General features: G+C 49.8%; 1 pseudogene; it reads left to right on the plus strand.

The window, feature by feature from the left end:
* The first annotated feature begins 258 nt into the window (after nucleotides 1-258).
* LOC136580435 (proteasome subunit beta type-7-like) overlaps nucleotides 259-22,850 on the plus strand; it is a 30,068-nt pseudogene continuing 7,476 nt past the window's right edge.

The following is a 22,850-nucleotide window of genomic DNA, read 5'->3' on the forward strand; positions in this document are numbered from 1 at the left end:
TTCATGCAATTTAAGTATGTTAATGTACAGTTATAAAAATTCTGTGATAAATTCCCATCCAGGAAAAGAATAATAGTTGTTGTGTATTCTGGCCTCAGGCCCAGGTGACTGTGCTAAATTGGGGGGTATTTTGGGTTCTGACATCAGTCCAGAGTCTTTGGGCCCTAGTCCAGGAGCGCGGCGTGTCATCTAATATACATACACTCTTAACTTCTATCATGTGAATGGTAAGAAGATGAAAGTGAAAGCAGAATAGACCGGAGGGGGAAGAGACGAGAAATCAGACTGAGCAGAGAGAGCTGACACGGAAAGGATCTCAGGTAGAAGAAAGGGTTAACACCCCATACAACAAAGACTGTCAGTGACAGGAAAGCTGAAAGAGGGGCGAACGGAAGACCTCTGAACACCCAACACTCAAAATGCTGCCAAGTAGCTCCAGATATGACACCCCACAAGGAGGGTTCAACTTTGAGAACTGTCTCAGGTAAAGTCTTCGACCTGAAAAGTTACTTTTTTCATCCACTATGGGTGATGTGGACCTTCACAGCGGTCACTGACCACCAGTGGCGGAGCACAGACAGGGCATGGATGAGGGGTAGGCAAAGTAGGTGACTGTCTAGAGCGCCACTGATGGAGGGACATACGGTAGTTTATATTTGCCTTTAAATTTCTTTTTAAAGCTAATCAGTTGCAGCGTCTTGTAATAGAGACTCATAATGCTTACATATCACATATGTGTTCGGCAGAGGAAGCGTGTGTAATACTGGTTATATTCAGGGTCTCGCCTACAAACCCTCCATTACTGAGCTGACCAAGAAAGTGACGCCATAAGGACAAACCAGGGCACATTTGACTGATAATGCTGCCACTGTCGTGGAACTTTACACTTACCAAAGGTTTCACTTTCTCTGCACACACAAAATGTCCACCGGCCGATGTATGGTAATGGCGGCTGCTGCCGTACCCTTTATACATGGACCATGGACAATCCGAATACACTGATGTCAGGCTAGCTCTATTGGGTTCATTCCTATCAATCTTGTCATGGAATACTTTTGCTGATGCCAGATTTGCTGTTTTTTATTTTTTCTGGATCACTAGGTAAAGGAATTTCACTATATATATATATTAGTATGAGGGTTGTGCTAAAAGTAATGCAAAAGTGGTCATAACTTCTCTATTAACTGCTGTAGATCATTCAAATTACACATGTACTTGGAGTGACTCTTCCTTTATACAAATTTGCTACTCAATATAGTCTCCATTAAAAGTGATGCATTTGCGCCATGTACCGCTCGCTGATGATGGTACGGCTTTGTTCCAGAAAATCAAGGAGAATGACGCCCTTGTCATCCCAAAAAACAGTCACCATGATTTTCTGTGCTGATCACTGACTCTTGAATTTCTTACGCCTTGGAGAAGAGGTGTGCCGCCATTACATGGAGCGATTGTTCGTTTCCGGATCATAAAGATACGCCCATGTTTCATCCCCTGTCACCAGATCGGAAAAAAACATCTCTTCATTGGCTTTGAACGCTTCAAGGAGATCAGAGCAGACTTCCATCCTTGGAATCCATTATTCACCAGCAAGGAAGAAAAATATTCTAAACCACCTGTATAGAGAAAGAGTCACTCCAACTACATGTGTGATTTCATTACAGCAGTTAATAAAGAAGTTATGACCACTTTTGCATTACTTTTAGTACGGCCCTCATAGCCCCCGTGTGTCTGTGTATGTATGTATGTATGTATATGTGTATACACTAGTAATTGTTAGGACATTATAATACCAGTGTTTCTGGTGGTGTAATGCGCCACTTACTGATATACTATAGTGAGAGGGATTGGAGTTGTAAGTGCCCTGCTGCTGCTTTAGGACCTGTGATGACATCACTGTCGTTGCGCCTCTATGGTGTTTGATAGATAATAGATAGCTCTGCTACATGCATGTCACACACATACACAGCTCTGCTACATGCACGTCCCACACAAACACAGCTCTGCTACATGCACATCACACATACCACACACAGCTCTACTACTTGCACGTCACACACACACAAATCTCTGCTACATGCACGTCATACACACATAGCTCTGCTACATGTAGGTTACACACACACGCAGCTCTGCTACACGCACGTCATACACATGCAGCTCTGCTACACGCATTTCACACACACAGCTCTGATACCTGCACGTCATACACACAGCTCTGTTACATGCAGGTCAAACACAAACACAGTTCTGTTACATGCACGTCAAACACACAGGTCTGCTGCATGCACATCACACACACACACACACACACTCAGGTCTGCTACATGTACATGACATACAGCTCTGCTACATACAATCATCTCATACAACAGAGATCACAATCAGCACAGCAGAATCCTGCACACACTGATCACCTCCTGGTCATGTAATCCCGGACTCCTCCCATACAGGTGACTGATGACATAAAGTTTACATCATCACAGATCTTGTAAGCACATGGCTGCTGTCAGACTCCGCATGTTTTAGGATCTGTAATGACGTGACTGTTATGTGATCAGGGGCGGAGCATGTAATTTACTCACGGGCGAATATGTGGTCATTAGTATTTTTGAGATTTATAGTGGGGATTCAGAAATAGGAATGTTGTAGGCAAATGACCTTCAGGGCTTCGATTGTAATCATGGGGGTAATCTCAGACCCTGAAGTATTTGATATCCCAAAACTGAGATCTTAATTTATTTTTGGGTCCTTTTTAGTAATATCTGTTTCTGGGAAAGCTGGATGATGAAGTTTGGCTATAACTATGGTTGGATTGACACTGACTAGTCATGTAGTGATAGACAAGATTGCCATTCAAGACTCTAGGAAAGTTGTGTGATCCTTGTGAGATCTGTAATAGAGACCGTATGATTGTCACATGCAGCTCAAGGAGTTGTATTGACAGGGAATTTTTGGTTTATAGGCTATTGGGAAGGTTGGATTAAAATAAATTTAGCTGAAATTGTAGGCAACATTGATACCCAGCTGTCCTGAATGGAAAACTGACTTATACTGTCAAAAGTCCCTCTGTATCATATAGCGCTGCATAGCTAGGCAGAATTGGTATTAAATCACAATGGGGGCTGTAACATAGATTATATTGGTTGTCACCCAACTTTACCAAAAATAGATGAAAAGTCACAGTAAGGGCTAGTTCACATGGGTGTCATTTTGACCCCGAGTTAGCTGCGCTAAAAAAAATGTCTAACTCAGCCACAAATCGGATGAACCAAGAATACCCACGACCAAGTCGTAGCTTTTCTTTGCGATTTTGTCATCCATTCAGACAGCTGGTTGCGGTGAAATAACACTGCTGCCCCGAAATTGCTAGTTCATTACTTTAAGTGCCTCACTAGAGGTACCTGTCATTGTTTAGCAGCGCTCCCCCTCCCTTTTTGGATGACTCCCCATAGACTGCCACATGTCCTATTATTTAGTGCACCAAGAATGTTCGGCGTTGAAATAACGTACCTATGTTCTATCTTTTGACGTGCAATTTTTTAGGTTTGTCAAAAAATCCTTTGCCTGAATGAACCCATAGGAAATCATTGGTTCTAATAGACACAATTCTTTGGACTGCCTACATCTCGTCAAAATGACGCCCGTGTGAAAGAACCCTAGGGCTGGGCGCACACTTGCTGTGTGGACGAGTTGCTCACAAAAGGTTCAAGTGCAACTTGCAACAGACACCACATGGACACCTGTATGTGTGCTGGCCCATACACTGACTGCCCGCACATTGCATGTTCTAATACTTGTCCATGATGCAGACAAGAATATGAAATGCAAGTTTTTCAAGCGGGCCAGAGGCTAAATTGGCCCATGTGCTATCCATGAATTAACACAGACATCACACGGACCTAAATGTGCCTTGAGTCGTCCTTCTCTGACTATTTCTAGAAAAACTGGTGGACAACCAATATTCCTATTAGATCTTCTGGGTGCTGCTTTCCAAAACTCCCAAGTGGCAAATCTGCCAACTTCATCCCACTACTGCATTGTTGATTAGGTAGGCAGATTAGCCAATCAGGAGTCTAGGAAAGCTATAGCCGCAATCATAATATCACTCCGATAAATATACATAAGATGTTCAGTCACTTTATAAATCCCTTCCTTTCATGCTCTTGTACTGATCATGTTCTCTTCTCTATTCACATCTATAAAGCTAAATATTGAATTCTGCCAATTTCCTGTGATCAGAGAGCAGTGCTTTGTGGGAGTTTACTGGTCATTGTCTGATGATGGGATGTAGCCAAACTGTTGTCACTTTCCAAGGGCAACCAGTAGAACTTTGCAATAACCTACAGACATGAATGGAGATTATAAAATATATACGTTATAAAACCTGAGCATCACTTCCTTGTGTCCTCTGTACATCCTCAGAAACAGCTCCATAGAGGCAAATGCGTCAGCTCTTGGTCTCAAACCACCGAAAGCTCGTAAGACGGGGACCACCATTGCCGGGATCGTATACGCGGTAGGATGGAGCGGCAGGGGTTGAGTTGCCCATTGACTGAGGCTGTTGTCTAACTGACCTGTGGTTGGTTCTATAGGATGGCGTTGTCCTAGGAGCAGACAGAAGAGCCACCGATGACATGGTTGTGGCAGATAAAAACTGTGCCAAGATCCACTACATCTCCGACAACATATAGTAAGTATGACATGAGGGTGGGCCATTGTTCACAGATATCCCGCCTATGGTAGGACGCCACATAAATATCAGTAAGAGTCCCTGAGCTTAGACCCCCAATAACTCCCAGAAAGACGGGATTCATGGCCCTCCGAATCTGAGATTGTCTGCTTCTGAGGGTCCCACTGCCCTAAAAGGGGCCTGTCTGAGATTTGGACAAATCCCCCACATTGGGTGACAGAGGCAAAGGATCTAACCTACTAGGGGATATGTATTGGGTGGGCTACCTTTACAGCCCCGATGGTAATGCCAGCATTTACATGAAATACATGACCCCCTATTTCCTCTTTGCCCTTAGTTGTTGTGGAGCTGGAGTAGTCGCCAATGCTGAATATGTGACCCAACTATTATCCTCCAACCTAGCGGTTCATGCTATGACCACAGGAAGACCCCCTCGTGTGTGCACTGCAACTCGAATGCTAAAGCAGCTGCTGTTCAGGTGAGTACGAGGTGTAGCAAGAATAGTCAGTAATGGAGATAATAGATGGGAGTAGGCAGGTGACCAGAAAACTCAGCTGTATTACCTTCAAAATGTCTGACAATGGTTGTAACTTGTTTCAAGTTATAAAAGGAAAAACAGCTCTGAAGCACAAACTGCTGTCTGTGAAGTGCTGTGCAAGACTATGAGAGAACTAGTGCTCCTGTATCTGTCCAGAATATATATCTGCCATGATATAAAAATCATGCTTGGTGTATAAAGGTTGCTGTTGTGTGTTCCCTCTCAGATATCAAGGTCACATTGGAGCATCGATCATCATAGGGGGGTTTGATGTGCGTGGCCCCCATATTACCAGCATCTACCCTCATGGATCCACGGACGTCATTCCCTACACGGCTTTAGGTGAGACTCATGATGATCTGTATATCATATCTTAAAGGGAAGGTGTCATCGGATAATGACCTATTGTATGAATCAAGATTTTACAATTGCAATCACATTTATTCAACCCTCATGCTGGGGGTGTTTTCAGCGACTGCGACAGGGAGACCGGTCAGGGTTGATGGAAAGCTGAATGGAGCAAAGTTTAAGAGATATTCTTAATGAAAACCTGATCCGGAGTGCAAGGAACCTCAGACTGGGCAGAAGGTTCACCTTCCAACAAGACAATGACCCCAAGTACACAGCCAGGACAACACTGGGGTGGCTTAGGGACAACTCTGTGAATGTTCTTGAGTGGCTCATCCAGAACCCGGACTTGAAGCCAATTGAAAAACTCTGCAGAGACCTGAAAATGGCTGTCCACAGACGGCCCCCATCTAACCCGACAGAGCTTGAAAGAATGTGCAGTGAAGAATGGCAGAAAATCCCCAAATTGGGGGGGTGCAAACTGTGTGGCATCATACCAAGAAGACCGGAGGCTGGAATCACTACCAAAGGTGTTGCAACTGAGTGCTGAGTACAGGGTGTGAATACTTATGTCAGTGCAAAATGTTAGTTTATTATTTTTTAAAAATTCACAAAGATTTCTAACATGTTATTCTCACTTTGTCGTTATGGAGTACTGAGTGTAGAATGATGGGGAAATGTGACTTTTTTTTTATTTGCTCAAGGCCACAACTTAACAAAATATGAAAAAAGTGAAAGGGTCTGAAGACTTTCCAAACACATTGGAAATGAACCTCAGAGACCGGCCTCCATGAAGGACATTTATGCCATGGGTCTTGCAGATGCATAATCACAGCAAGGGCTCTGTGTTGACTGTCAGCCGAGCTCTCGCTGTAATGGCCAGGATCAGAGACAACTCCGATCCTGGTCATTTAATTCTCTAGATGCTGTTGTCAGTAGCAACCATCGGCCTCCCGCAAATGCAATCACAGGATGCTAATGGGTAGCTATGACAGTCAGAGGCGTAGGAAAGACCTCCAGGCATATCACTATTGTATGCCCATTAGGCGACGTCTTCAGCACAGCTTATTACATTGCTTTGCAGTTTTAGATTCACAGCATAGTAACTTGCCTAGTGGGACTAAATAACTGAAGGTAAACGGGGGGGTCCAAGTTATATTTTTTCAGTAAAAGTATGTTCCCCATGCAGAAAAATTAATAAATAGTCAGATACTCACCTCGGCGTGCACCCGCTCTGTCCCACGCCAGTGCTCGCTCCTCTGCTGCTCTGTATATTCACAAGGGCAGTCCCGCCCGGTTTACGAGACGTCACATGTGATCGCACAATTGCTTTGGGGCAGTGTAAAAAAGCAATTGCACATTGCATTCAGGGCTTATTCACACCAGCGTATATTGGCCGCAGTTTTCACAACCAGCCGATATACGCTACCATCTGATGCATTGGATTGCAATGCATCAGATCACATAGGCGTATTCCTGCGGCATAAAAGTGCCCGGCTGGCAAATATAGTGTTGGGTGCTTTTACGCTGGGCAGGAAGGATAGTCCTAGAACTATCTTTCCAGCCGGAATACGTTGGCCGCCGCATAGATTCTTATGGGAGCCTATGACAGTGCCGGAGAAGGGAGGTGGGAGGGAGTTTAGCGCGTGACTGCCAAACTTCCTTTCCCTTCTCTCCTCCTCTCTGTTTGCAATGGGAGGGGGCGAGACAGGTGTGGAGCTAAGATGCGGACAAGACCATTGCAAACAGCCGGAGGGGAGGAGAGTGGCAGAGAGACGGTGAGGGGTAGGTAAGGCATTGCGGCCTAAGCGTATATGCGCTAGGCCTGGGGCGTCTGAACAGGCGCACAAACGTTACATTTGCAACGATCGCAGCATCTGTGGGGTTAAACATTATAGAGTGATTAGATGAGCAAGTCCTCATCATTTCACTACTTTTTTGTAACAACCTCAATCCGACCCCACTTCAAACAGCTCTAGCTTCGATTAGAAGCTACCGACATGCTGTTGGTGTTATTTTAAAGCCAGTAATCTTAGTCTTAAAATGACACCAAAAGCTTGTGGGTAGCCCTGATAGAACTGGAGCTACAGACGTAAATAGAACAAGCCCGTCCTAAACTGCTGGGGGTTAAATTGTTCTTGTTTGTTTTTTGCAAACAGCTGAAAGTTTGTAGATTTAGCAAATAAATCTAATTTGCAATGGGGGCTGAATATTTGCCATTGCAATAGTATGTTAAATATATATTTTTTTTAGAATTTTGGGTGATTTTTTTTTTTTCGATGTCACCATCTACATTTCAAAAAAAATAATCGGCCTATGTAAACAGGTAGTCATTCATCTATGAACAACTGCCTATTTACTCGGAATGGAGACGGGAGGCCGAAGAGATCTCTAGCACGCTCTGTCTCCATTCAATGAGCGATTATTGCTCCTGTGTGAAAGCACATACCGTATATACCAGCGTATAAGACGACTTTTGAACCCCGAAAAATCTGCTCTGAAGTCGGGGGTCGTCTTATACGCCGGTAATACAAAAAAAAAAAGTGTCAAAAAAAAAAAATCAGTACTCACCTCCCCTGGCGTTCTGTCGCGCTCCGGCATGCTGTCGCTCCCTCCTGGTCCCCGGCAGAGCATTGCTTTCTGGACGCAGGGCTTGAAATCCCCGCCTCCAGAAAGCTAATACTGTGATTGGCTAAAACACACGTGGCTTCAGCCAATCACACTATTCAATGACATCATTGAATGGCTGTGGTTGGCTGAAGGCGCACGTGTGTTAGCAATCACACCCATTCAATGATGTCATTGAATAGTGTGATTGGCTGAAGCCACGTGTGTTTTAGCCAATCACAGCCATTCAATGATGCCATTGAATGGCTGTAACTGGCTGACGGCGTGTGTATTAGCTTTCTGGAGGCGGGGATTTCAAGCCCCGCATTCAGAAAGCAATGCTCTGCCGGGGACCAGGAGGGAGCGACAGCCTGCAGCTGCGCCGCAGAACGCTGGGGGAGGTGAGTAATGATTTTTTTTTTCTCCACTGTATTACCGGCATATAAGGTGAAAGTTGGGGGGGTCGTCTTATACGCCCCGTCGCCTTATACGCCGGTATATATGGTAAGCAATGATCATTGGAATGACTGTTGGGCACATAACTGCTTGACATTTGTCCTGTGCACTAACACAGGAGCCACCAACAGGGGCGCCAACACAAGATCCACCATTCACAGTGCAGCTCACCTCGTCCTTCTTCCTGCACATAGATCACAAAGCACACCCACAACACCCTCCCATGGACGTTAATGGGTCAGCTCGTGTCTATTGTGTATGTGGTCCATGTGGCTGCTGTAAAACATCTCCCTAAATGCTGTTAAAAAGGTTTTCGGAGATTTAAAAGGATGACAGAGAGACGATAAAAGTGTAAAATAAAGAAAAAAGCAATACACTCCTTTACAATGGCGTCCTCTGTTTAGCGGCGCCGCTCTCTGCCCTGCTCGACTGATCCCGGAAGTTACTGCAGCGGCCACTATCATATATTAGTAAAAAATATATAGGTGATACATTCCCTTTAGTGGAAGAATGTTCATAAGTGAATATTCAGATGACGGCCAGGACGTAGTGGTCCACCTCATCTGTTCTGTCTATGAAACCAGCAGGCCCAGTCTAGAAATGTGTCTTTTATCGGATCCGTCTGCAGAGATCCCCAGGACCTTCCAGAGATCTTCCTAGAGAAAACAGATACAAAAGAGGGACTGAATTCGCACGCTGTGAATAAGCCTTCATACAAGGGCTGTCTCTTTTAATGAGTCATGCACATATATTAGCTGGACTCCATCAGGATGAGTATTAAATCTCTGGATGTAAACAATGATGTTTATATTTACTGACAGCAAGCAATTATTTTGAAAATTGCCTTTTTTAAAATGAAACCTGTAACCTGATTGGTTGTTATGAGCAAATGCATCATTTTCATTGTGCACCAATTTTGATACATCTCCCTTGCTGATTCCAGGATCCGGTGCAAGCGCAGCCATCGCCATCTTAGAAGATCGAAACCCAATATGCAGGTATGTGTGTAGTATAGGTAAGTGTGTATGTTGTACTGTGTCACCTATACAGGCAAACCTCTAAGAGCTATGCTATGGCTAAGGCCTCCCTCACATTAGCATATTTGTGGCGGTGTGATGTGCGTGTTAATCAACAGACAGCACATGGCCCCATTATAGGTCTACGGGGCTATGCACATTTACGGTTTTTCACATGGACCGATGGTCTGCGCGAAAAAAGTTATGGCCTTTCCTAACAATGTTTGTTTCACGGATGAGAAATAGGATTCATCAATGTATGTCACTGGGCTGCCACCGTGTAAATTGGGCAGCACACAGACTGCTTTCTGTGTGCCGTCCGATGCAAGTTTCGCCCAAGCCTGTTAGGTGATAATCACGCTCACAGCTAGTGTGCACACAGCCTACAACAAAGCTTCCGCAATCTAGATACACTGTATATTGGAAATTACATTGTTAGCAACTGTATACATTTGTTACCCGTATAACCAATAGCATCGTCAGTCGAATTCAGGTTCCTTTAGTTAGAGAATTAGGTCTCCCTCACACAGGCATTTGCAGAAACGCAGCATTCTTCAACGCTGCGTTTACCGCAGTTTCAGCAGGGTTGTCATGCATTTTTGACAACATTTTGGCTGCATTTTCAGCACTAGCAAAAGCTCCTCTGTCGACGATGACAAGTGCCCGGCAGCCTGCCCGGAGCTCCGGAGAGCAGCGGCTGGGACCCGGACGGCGCCTGCTAGGTGAAGATTTGTTTTTTAGGTATTGCAGCTAGCACTTGCATGTAGACCTATCTAAAAACATGGTACCAAATTGTGCCACATTTTAAGCAGCACTAAAACCGCTGCCCATTCATTTCAATGAGCAACGCAGGGCTGAAAACGGCCAAAGATAGAACATGAATCACTCTCAAAGTGCAGCGTTGAAGACGTTTCTTTTTGTCTCTTGTGTGAGAACCCCCATTGAGATAAACGGAAGCGCTGTACAGCGTTGAGCGCAGCGCTGAAAAAAGGCATCGCTAAACGCTGTACAAAAACGCCTGTGTGAAGGAGGCCTTAAGAGGGGCGAAAACTGCTGTGATGGTCCGTCACACTTTCTAGCAGCTCCTGAGGTCGGTCCATTCATAGAATACAGGCTGTCATAAATAGCACCTGTATTCTGATCATGTCACCAAGAGGAAGCAAAGTGCAATGTGCTGTTTTTGCAGTCCCTTAAAATAAAAAAGTGCCCCCTTCTGTCAAGATATTATTATTCCTTTCCATCAGTGGCAACTAATATGGTCACCAGGGACCGGCACTCAGCTTTCTCAGACTCCTGGATGCCAAAACTGCCTCAATAGCGGGTGCTCAGCTGTTGGATAACAGCCTGGTACCTTTTCAAACAGCGGGGATCAGAGAAACCTTCGAATCCCGTTGTTTAACCCTTTACATGTTGTGGTCAGTGTGACCGTGGCAGGTAGAATGCTGAACCCCAAAATGATTGTGCCAATTTCCAACCCACACATGCATGTCTTTTGATTGGTTCTTCCTCTTATTGGTAATCTGCATTTCATTTGCACTGCATCGGACTCCACCGTTCACTAACACGGTTCCACAATGATAGCGTCAGCCATGGAATGCACTGTCAAACAGCTCCATGCATGTGTAATAGCAGAAGGAGGCCACTTCAAGTACGATTTTCTTACATCAGACAATAGCGGGCACACGGAACTTAGAAAGATGCAGAAAGTGGATTTCTGCTTCTCAGATGCTCTTTTTCAACTTTGTAATTGGGTTCTACTCTCTATTCCTTACAGTGGCCACAACATAAAATTAAATTCCATGTACCAGGGCCCCCAGGGGTCTGTGCACCATACCATTGTGTAGCGCTACCATGCCTTTCTATTTAAGTATGCTATTGTAGGACAACAGTATTGAGATATAGCGCTGGATCTGTCTTTTTCACTACACTCTATATAACATACAGCACATATCATAAGCTGCATTAGTGACTGCTGGCGGAATTTTCATTTGAATAGGAATTTACATCATCTATATATATAAAGACGAAAGCCCTCACTGACTCACTCACTCACTGACTCACTGACTCACTGACTGACTGACTGACTCGCCAAAAGTTCTCCAACTTCCCGATGTCGTAGAAACATGAAATTTGGCGCAAGCATAGATTATCTCAAAAATAGGAAAAGTAATTGGGTCCCAACTCCATTATTCAATTCTAGCGCAAAAGAATTGGCGTCGAAATTTAACGTACATAATCTAAATCTCTCACTTCTCAATGTCATAGAAACGTGAAATTTGGCACGAGCATTGATTATGTCATAAATAGGAAAAGTTAATGGGTCCCAACTCGATTATTCAATTCTATGCGCAAAAGAATTAGCGTCCAAATTTTACGTACGGAATGTAATTTTCTCACTTTCCGGTGTCATAGAAACGGGAAATTTGGCACGAGCATCGATGATGTCATAAATAGGAAAAGCTAATGGGTTCCAACTCCATTATTCAATTCTATGCGCAAAAGAATTAGCATCCAAATTTTACGTGCGGAATGTAATTTCTTCACTTTCCGGTGTCATAGAAACAGGAAATTTGGCACAAGCATTGATTATGTCATAAATAGGAAAAGCGAATGGGTCCCAACTCCATTATTCAATTCTATGCGCAGAAGAATTAGCGTCCAAATTTTACGTACGGAATGTAATTTTCTGACTTTCCGGTGTCATAGAAACGTGAAATTTGGCACGAACATTGATTATGTCATAAATAGGAAAAGTTCATAGGTCCCAACTCGATTATTCAATTCTAGCGCAAAACAATTGGCGTCGAAATTTTACGTGCGGAATGTAATTTTCTCACTTTCCGGTGTCATAGAAACGGGACATTTGGCACGAGCATTGATTATGTCATAAATAGGAAAAGCTAATGGGTCCCAACTCGATTATTCAATTCTAAGCGCAAAAGAATTAGTGTCCAAATTCTATGTACGTAATCTAATTCTCTCACTTCCTGATGTCATTTTATATAAAGGAAACGTCGCATGGTTGCCTCCATGTGGTGTTTCCTGGGTAACACAGAGAATTATGCAAAATGGTGAACATATGTTTTTCCTCAGTATCTCTAAAGTAACCACGACTTCATAAGATTTTCCGTGTGAACACCAGATAAACACCAGTACCAAATTAACTCGGGCGAAGCCAGCTATATCAGCTAGTAGTCTATATGGCGCAGATTTTTCCATATGCAGAATTGAAAAGTGCGTCATGGGAAAAAAAAAGATGTGACATGACTTTTCTTGAGGAGCGTAGTATCTGCTTCAGGTTATCCGCACACATATTAGCATAATGGAATGGAGATAATGCAAACACGGATTCTCAGCAGCTCTAATGGAAATGTGCACTTGAATCGCCACGATTTCCATTGAAATCCGTATCAGATTTTCCCTCTGTGTGATCATAGCCGCCATATACTGGGGCAGTATGGGCTCCTGGGATTTTCCTATTCAGACGGTAAGATTTAATTTACTCTCCTTCCACTTTATCAGCTGGAGGAAGCAAAGCAGCTGGTGACAGACTCCATAACGGCGGGCATCCTGTGCGACCTCGGATCGGGCAGTGGAGTGGATCTATGTGTCATTACGCGAGAAGGGGCCCAGGTATTCAGGGGTTACACACAAACCGAGACCAAGGGACCAAGGTAAGATAATAATATATTGATAATGCAACATGGCCATACATATTTGTAGGTGGATCCAAAGATCGGGTGTAATGGCTTCCCAGGTCATCAGTTATCGAGTGTATAAAGGGGTTATGCCAAGATTACAAGTTATCCCCCATCTACTTGTTGATTGGTGGGGGTCTCACCCAAGATTCCTGCCAATTTTGAGAATGAGGGTCCTGTGTCCCTCATTGTCCTCACTGCAGGGTTAAGACTTAATGAAGCGCTGGTCGTGCAAGCGCCCTGAAGCTGCATTGACTTTCAATGGGACTGCAGAGATAGCTACTCACTTGCTGCTTGGCTATTTGAAAGCATGCTCACCCAGCGCTCTATTCATTTTGACATCACCGCAAGGGAGAGAAGTGACCCCCGCAGTGACAGGCAGAGTTAGACCCCCACCCCCTTGAGATGCTTGCCAAAGGTGAGACCCCCACAGATCAGCAAGTTCTACCCTATCCTGTGAGTAGGGTATAACTTGTAGTCTTGGTTCAAATGTATAGTGAAAAGTTTTACCACTCTCTTATATTTTTTGCATTTCAAACCTTCACCCATTTAGTGATCTCTGCTTGCTTGCTTGCTGTGAATGGAAGCATTCAGTTTACACATAAGTGTGAAAACCCATCTAGCAATGAGAGAGCTCTGATACACTATGACAAGCCCCACATCTCTTTCAGTAGAACATTAAGAATGTAAGCAATGCAAGTTCCATTCACTGACAGTAAGCAGAAATCTTGAAAATGATGGGAAAGTGTATATATGTAAGCTACAGAACTATCTCCGTTCTATGCCGTTCTGAAAGAGACTATAACTTGTTTCGATCTGGTGGAAGAGACTGTTCAACTAATGTACACGGAATAACCAAAAAAGGGGGTCACCTCATACCAATCCACAAACCATCAGCTTCATGCCTACTAATTATACCGAATGCTACAAAACCTGCTTCTGCCGCCAAATAAAACATGGAACCGCTTTGCCATACAGAAGACAATGCTACCAATGCCTGCTGGACTGTGCTTGTCATAACCGTACGGTACATTATCTGCTCCTCCGCGGGGCGGCCATATGCTCTGATTCTCATCATCAACACAGCGATGATTTATAGTATGTGTCAATTTTTCTCTAATAAAAAATCTCAAAACTGGAGTCATGAGAAGACTGTGTATGGAAAAATAGAGGAGTCAGACCGTTCATGCGCTCATGATGTAAGTACGGGGAAATTCCTCTCGGCTACATCTGGTAGTCAGGAGCAGGGAGATTTTAAATTACCCTGGTAAGCTGCGGCTTTTGCGCATGCTTCTGTCATCTTTGCGACGGGGGCGCATGCGCAGAAGCCGGGGTGAGGTCCATGAGTAAATCTGGGCGCCGTTGGTACGTAATTTCATCTCCCCTCACGGATATGATCCATGAGGGGAGATGAAACATAAACTTTTTTAAAACTTTTTTTTAAACTTTAAATGATTACTGTTATCCATTGGGTAACAGCGATCATGTGACCAGGAACCGCATACAGCGGTAACCGGTGATATCTCTCTGCTCCGGCTACACATGCAAGTCAGGAGTAAAGGGATTTTAAATTTTCCGGGGCGCAAGCCCTTCTGAGCACGCGGCCGATGTATGACATCAGGGGCGTATGCACAGAGAACGACGTCAGGTCCTGAAAGGAACAGATCACCGCGAGACATCGCGGAGGATGGGGGTGACTATTTTCATCTCAACTCATGGATCCGATCAATGAGGGGAGGTGAAACTTTAACTTTATTTAACTTTTTCGCGATCACCGTTATCCGTAGGATAGCGCCTGTCAAGGATGCAATCTTTTTATTGACAGTTAATGCAAATGTCAATAGGACTTTGTTAAAAACGCATTGCACAAAAATCGCAAGTTTGTGCTTTGCGATTTTTGTGCAATGCCTTTTTAACAAAGTCCTATTGACATTTGCGTTAATAAAATGCAGCGATATCGCGATCACAAGTGTGAAGGCACCCGAAAAGTTTTCCCCATGCTCCTTTCTGAGTGAGCGCTGTCATTCCTCCATAACAGACCCTCTAAGTGTACCAACCATGCATAACCCCACCCCAGTCAGAGTACCGCCATGGTGATGATCAGCTGACCGATGAATGTTCATTCATGTAATACAATTAGATCCGCAATCCAAACCGCTCATAGGGAAGCATGAGCGTCCGCAGCTGAGTTAAAGCATGCAGATTTGTTTGGCAGATCTTTTGGTGTGGAAAACAAATCTCAGCACGCTCCATTTTAGTGCGGATTCCATGCGGACGGCTTACAGTGAAGTCAATGGAAGCCGTCCGATTCGCGGCCCATCCGCTATTAAATTGGCAGATGGACCGTGGACTCCGCAGCAAAGCAGGAGTTTGAAAAAAAACAAAACTCTACTGCGCATGTGCTCTGGCCGGCACGTATGCACACATCCGCAGTAGAGAAAAAAGAAGACCCGGACAGGTACACAGGGTCCTCGGGCAGGGGCGGATTCCGCTGCGGGCTCCCGCATGTGGAATCCGACCCGCATGTGGACATGAGAACTACGGCCTCATGCACACAGCAGGTCAGAATTTCCGCCTGTGGAATCTCGCACACAATCCGGCCCTGATCGCGGCGGTTCACCCTGCATACCTGTGTGCAGGTGGCCTTCTTCGCCTGCTTCTGCGCGAACCTGTCTTCTTTCAGTTTCACTGTACTGCAGATGGTTCGCACGGTTCGACTACGGACATGGGCAGTACAGATTTTTTTTAAACTCCTGCTGTTCCCGCGGATCAGTGGCTTCCATTGACTTCAACGGTAGCCGTCCGCGCCGGAGGATTGCTCCTTTACTGAAGTGATTTTTGTGAGAAAAAACCGCCTCGCACCGGCGTAAAAATGCACGCTGGCAAGTAATGGTACCAAAATGGTACCAAAAAAACTACAGCTTGTCATGCAAAAAGCTAGCCTATGCACGGCCCCATCCAGGGATAATAAGAAAGGTCTCAGTCTTTGGCCTAATGCACACAGACAAACACGGATTCTGCATAGGGAATCCCGCATGGAATCCGCCCGTGCCCGCGGCCAGCAACCCTGCGTACCTGTCTTCTTTTTCTGTACGGCGGATGGTCCGCAATGGCCCGCCGTCGGACATGCACAGTACAGTGTTTTTAAACTCCTGCCTTTTCCGCAGAATCCGCGGCTTGTCAATTGCGGACGGACCGCGGGTTGGACTACTTCCATTGACTTCAATGATGATTGCAGAATGGCTGTGGGACGGACGGCTTCCAATGGACATCGTCAGTGCATAGCCCGCACAAAATCGCAGCATGCTGCGATGTCTTCTCCATGAGTGGAAAATCGCAATCAATTTCTGCTCGTGGGCAGGAATTCGCGTTTTTACATTGCATGCTATGGGGCTGGATTTACTGCGGAGTCCAGAGGCGGAATCCTGCTCCGGACTCCGCAATGCAAATCTGTCCGTGGACAGGAGCCCTTATACCGCATACTGAACACTAAAAAAAACGGAAGAGTTTATGTGTCCTTTCATTGTATTCCCCCCAAAATGAATAAAGGATCTACAGTTATGTACCCCAAAATGGTTACAATAAAAAGTACAGCCCGCCACGCAACGAACGAGTCCTCATACGGCTGTGTTCACTGGAAAAAAAAAACTTACGGCTTTTGAAAAGCAGTGAGTACGATGCCCCAAAATTGTTGCACCCTCAAGGGTTCCTTCACACGGGCGTATTTGTATGTGTGCAATATGTAGAGGATAGAACCCGTTGATTTCAAAGGGTTCGTTCACATTTCCGTATTTGGTGCACGTATTGCGGTCTTGCAAAAACGCAGCATGCCCTATTCCTGCGCACTAAAGGTCCCTATAGAAGCGGAATGCAGGTGGAAAAGTACAATAAAATACTCAGATAACCGTGTACAAAAAGCATAATGTGTTCCGCAAAAAAGGCTGTGCGCAGGCGCGTGCAAACGCATGCGCTCACGTGAAAGAGCCCTAAGGGGTTAAGCAGAAAAATCATATACATTACATTTAATTTTTTAAAAAGTCATCCTCCACAATATTTTTCACTGCTGCCGCCCTTTTCCTAAGCACCCCATAGTCAATAACCATGGCAACGCAGCGGGAACAGCTAGAGCTTTTCTTATTGTTTTGTACAATAAAGTATATTGAATAAAAAAAAAATTTCCCGCCGCTATTGGCCTGACCGAATTGCCACCCCGTTACCTAGGTAACCACAGGCTGCAAGCGGCCGGATGCTTCAATTCAAAGCGAGACTGAGCTGAGAAGACACGGAGTGTGGCGCAGCAGAAAGGTACAATCTGGGGCGGAGGGCTTCCTAGTGGGACTACTGCTCCCAGCCTGTCTTGGTCGCTCTGTCTCGCCGGTGACATGGCTGCCTGACGGCTATTGTGTTGTAGCGAACGTTTACAAATCTCCAGGTGAAATGGGGGGCAAAGGCAATTTGCAGCTTTGGGGAGGTTTTGTTTTCCCGGCGTTCACCATGCAGTAAACAGTGACTTCTGTGGGGTCTGAGCGGGTGGGCTGTGGGGTTACATGCGGTCCGAGCGGGTGGGCTGTGGGGTTACATGCGGTCCGAGCGGGTGGGCTGTGGGGTTACATGGGGTCCGAGCGGGTGGGCTGTGGGGTTACATGGGGTCCGAGCGGGTGGGCTGTGGGGTTACATGGGGTCCGAGCGGGTGGGCTGTGGGGTTACATGGGGTCCGAGCGGGTGGGCTGTGGGGTTACATGGGGTCCGAGCGGGTGGGCTGTGGGGTTACATGGGGTCCGAGCGGGTGGGCTGTGGGGTTACATGGGGTCCGAGCGGGTGGGCTGTGGGGTTACATGGGGTCCGAGCGGGTGGGCTGTGGGGTTACATGGGGTCCGAGCGGGTGGGCTGTGGGGTTACATGGGGTCCGAGCGGGTGGGCTGTGGGGTTACATGGGGTCCGAGCGGGTGGGCTGTGGGGTTACATGGGGTCCGAGCGGGTGGGCTGTGGGGTTACATGGGGTCCGAGCGGGTGGGCTGTGGGGTTACATGGGGTCCGAGCGGGTGGGCTGTGGGGTTACATGGGGTCCGAGCGGGTGGGCTGTGGGGTTACATGGGGTCCGAGCGGGTGGGCTGTGGGGTTACATGCGGTCCGAGCGGGTGGGCTGTGGGGTTACATGCGGTCCGAGCGGGTGGGCTGTGGGGTTACATGCGGTCCGAGCGGGTGGGCTGTGGGGTTACATGCGGTCCGAGCGGGTGGGCTGTGGGGTTACATGCGGTCCGAGCGGGTGGGCTGTGGGGTTACATGCGGTCCGAGCGGGTGGGCTGTGGGGTTACATGCGGTCCGAGCGGGTGGGCTGTGGGGTTACATGCGGTCCGAGCGGGTGGGCTGTGGGGTTACATGCGGTCCGAGCGGGTGGGCTGTGGGGTTACATGCGGTCCGAGCGGGTGGGCTGTGGGGTTACATGCGGTCCGAGCGGGTGGGCTGTGGGTTACATGGGATCCTAGTGGGTGCGGTGGGGTTACGTCTTGGCGGACATGCTCTACTCTTGTTTACGTTCCCGGGTTATTATCAATGTCTCATGTTTTTTTTTACCATAACAACCAGCACTTTTTCTCCGGGTAATTAGGCCGCCTGCAGACGGGCGGGTCGGATCCGGTGGTGAGAATTCTCGCCGCGGGACCCGACCCGAGCGCCTGCAGAGAGGAGCGCGTACTTACCCGAGCCCGGCGGCCCCGGCTGTTTCATGTGCCGGCTGCCGGGATGCGCAGACCGGAGCCGGCGGCCGGGTGAGTGGCGCTTCTGTGGGGGCTCGCAGAGCCCCGCACAGAAATAGGACATGCCGCGGTTTGCATAGGAGTGCGTATTGTAATGCACTCCTATGCAGATTTTGTGGCGGGAAATCCCGCCGCGGGAGGCAGAGAGGGGGCGGGAGCTCAGTTCCGCTCCCGGCTCTTCCATCCTCCCCCCTTCTGCAGACAAGGACTCCGTATATCGGCTCGGCCTGAAAACCGAGCCGATATACAGTCGTCTAAATCGGGGTCCCCAACCACCGGGGCCGGTTAGGTGTCTAGCGCCGGTCTGCGGCACCGCCGGGAACTTTTGCTCTACACACAAGCTCTCGGGCCGAATCCGGCCCGCTGCCTTGTGTTAGGCCTCCTTCCCACGAACGGATTTCCGCCGCGTAATTCGCGGCGAAAATCCGCTGCGTTGCACGCAGCTATTAGGTTCTATTGAACCTAATAGCTCCATGCTCACGATGCGTAATTCCACCGCGGAATTACGCACCGCGATTTCTCCCGTCCTCACCCGCAGCATGCTCTATTTTCTGCGGGTGAGGACGGGCTGTACGCACTGACGGCTTCCATTGCAGTCAATGGAAGCCGTCCATTCACGCTATCTCCCGCTGTAACCAGCGGGAGATAGCGTGAAAAAACGCTTTCCCGCCCACCGCCGAGCGTCATATGACGCCAAATGACGCGGTCCGGCCGCGTCACGTGACACGGCTGGTGACGCGAGAGCGGTGGGCGGTGACGAGCGGTGACGAGCGGTGACGCGGCGGTGGTGGGCGGGGAAGCGATTTCACGCTATCTCCCGCAGGTAAGTATAGGGGCTCTGGGGGGCGCCGTGACGGGCTTCACAGCGGAATATTACGCTGCGGAGCCCGTCACGCTCGTGGGAAGGAGGCCTTAGAGGCTCGCAGCGTGCCGACGCCGCTCACCGCTGAAGTGATTAGCAGCGGGGGCGCCGCAGCTCCCCGCTGGTCATCGTGCTGATCCCGGCGCACACTAACGTGTGCAGCCCGAAACGCTTCCTCACCGAGTCCCCTGCTCATTAGTTCCACAGGAGAAGACTTCGGGAGGAAGCGTTCCGGGCTGCACACTGAGGACAGGGCAAGCAGAGAGAGAGCGATGCTGACAGCAAGGAGGAGGTAAGTATATGGGTTGGGGGGCTGCCTATTACAGGTTGGGGGCTGCCTATTACGGGGGGGGGGGGGGGGGAGGGAGGGGTGGGTGCCTATTACTGGGGGGGGGGGGCAGCTTATTGCAGGGCAAGGGGCTGCCTATTACTGGGGGGGGTGGGGGCTGCCTATTACTGGGGGGGGGGGAGGGGCTGCCTATTGGGGGGGGGAGGGGCTGCCTATTGGGGGGGGGAGGGGCTGCCTATTGGGGGGGGGAGGGGCTGCCTATTGGGGGGGGGAGGGGCTGCCTATTGGGGGGGGGAGGGGCTGCCTATTGGGGGGGGGAGGGGCTGCCTATTGGGGGCGGGAGGGGCTGCCTATGGGGGGGGGAGGGGCTGCCTATTGGGGGGGGAGGGGCTGCCTATTGGGGGGGGGAGGGGCTGCCTATTGGGGGGGGGAGGGGCTGCCTATTGGGGGGGGAGGGGCTGCCTATTGGGGGGGGGAGGGGCTGCCTATTGGGGGGGGGAGGGGCTGCCTATTGGGGGGGGGAGGGGCTGCCTATTGGGGGGGGGGAGGGGCTGCCTATTGGGGGGGGGGAGGGGCTGCCTATTGGGGGGGGGAGGGGCTGCCTATTGGGGGGGGGAGGGGCTGCCTATGGGGGGGGGAGGGGCTGCCTATTGGGGGGGGAGGGGCTGCCTATTGGGGGGGGGAGGGGCTGCCTATTGGGGGGGGAGGGGCTGCCTATTGGGGGGGGAGGGGCTGCCTATTGGGGGGGGAGGGGCTGCCTATTGGGGGGGGGGGAGGGGCTGCCTATTGGGGGGGGGGAGGGGCTGCCTATTGGGGGGGGGGAGGGGCTGCCTATTGGGGGGGGGAGGGGCTGCCTATTGGGGGGGGGAGGGGCTGCCTATTGGGGGGGGAGGGGCTGCCTATTGGGGGGGGGAGGGGCTGCCTATTGGGGGGGGGAGGGGCTGCCTATTGGGGGGGGAGGGGCTGCCTATTGGGGGGGGAGGGGCTGCCTATTGGGGGGGGAGGGGCTGCCTATTGGGGGGGGAGGGGCTGCCTATTGGGGGGGGAGGGGCTGCCTATTGGGGGGGGAGGGGCTGCCTATTGGGGGGGAGGGGCTGCCTATTGGGGGGGAGGAGCTGCCTATTGGGGGGAGGGGCTGCCTATTGGGGGGGAGGGGCTGCCTATTGGGGGGAGGGGCTGCCTATTGGGGGGAGGGGCTGCCTATTAGCGGGGGGGGAGGGGCTGCCTATTAGCGGGGGGGGGGGAGGGGCTGCCTATTAGCGGGGGGGGGGAGGGGCTGCCTATTAGCGGGGGGGGGAGGGGCTGCCTATTAGCGGGGGGGGGAAGGGGCTGCCTATTAGCGGGGGGGGGGGGAGGGGCTGCCTATTAGCGGGGGGGGGAAGGGGCTGCCTATTAGCGGGGGGGGGAAGGGGCTGCCTATTAGCGGGGGGGGGGAAGGGGCTGCCTATTAGCGGGGGGGGGGGGGAGGGGCTGCCTATTAGCGGGGGGGGGGGAGGGGCTGCCTATTAGCGGGGGGGGGGGGGGTAGGGGCTGCCTATTAGCGGGGGGGGGGGGGTAGGGGCTGCCTATTAGCGGGGGGGGGGAAGGGGCTGCCTATTAGCGGGGGGGGGGGAAGGGGCTGCCTATTAGCGGGGGGGGGGGAAGGGGCTGCCTATTAGCGGGGGGGGGGGGGGAAGGGGCTGCCTATTAGCGGGGGGGGGGGGGGGGAAGGGGCTGCCTATTGGGGGGGGGGGAGGGGCTGCCTATTGGGGGGGGGGGGGGAAGGGGCTGCCTATTAGCGGGGGGGGTAGGGGCTGCCTATTAGCGGGGGGGGGGGGGGAAGGGGCTGCCTATTAGCGGGGGGGGGGGAGGGCAAGCAGAGAGAGAGCGATGCTGACAGCAAGGAGGAGGTAAGTATATGGGTTGGGGGGCTGCCTATTACAGGTTGGGGGCTGCCTATTAGCGGGGGGGGGGGGGGGGAAGGGGCTGCCTATTAGCGGGGGGGGGGGGGGGGGCTGCCTATTAGCGGGGGGAAAGGGCTGCCTATTACCGGGGGGGGGGGGCTGCCTATTACCGGGGGGGGGGGGGGGAAAGGGCTGCCTATTGGGGGGGGGGGGGGGGGGAAAGGGCTGCCTATTACCGGGGGGGGGGGGAAAGGGCTGCCTATTACCGGGGGGGGGGAGGGGCTGCCTATTACCGGGGGGGGAGGGGCTGCCTATTACCGGGGGGGGGGGGGGAAGGGCTGCCTATTACCGGGGGGGGGGGGGGGAGGGGCTGCCTATTACCGGGGGGGGGGGGCTGCCTATTTCTGGGGGTGGGAGCTACTTATTACAGAGGGAGGGGCTGCTAATTACTGAGGGGTGGGGGCTGTCTATTTACTGGGGGGGAGATATGCTGCCCTATGTGTGTGCTGGGAGGGGGGGAAAAATGGTCTTGCTTGAAGCTGGTGCCAAAAAGGTTGGGGACCACTGGTCTAAATACAGGTAGTCCCCGACTTGGGAACAGGTTCCGTTCCAGGAGCCTGTTCGCAAGTCCATTTTGTTCGCATGTCCGAACAAATGGTAGTATGGAGCGGGATCGCGGGTGGATCCCGCTCCATACAACGTCGGGT

Source organism: Eleutherodactylus coqui, chromosome 10 (assembly GCF_035609145.1).
Source record: "Eleutherodactylus coqui strain aEleCoq1 chromosome 10, aEleCoq1.hap1, whole genome shotgun sequence".
Taxonomy (NCBI): domain Eukaryota; kingdom Metazoa; phylum Chordata; class Amphibia; order Anura; family Eleutherodactylidae; genus Eleutherodactylus; species Eleutherodactylus coqui.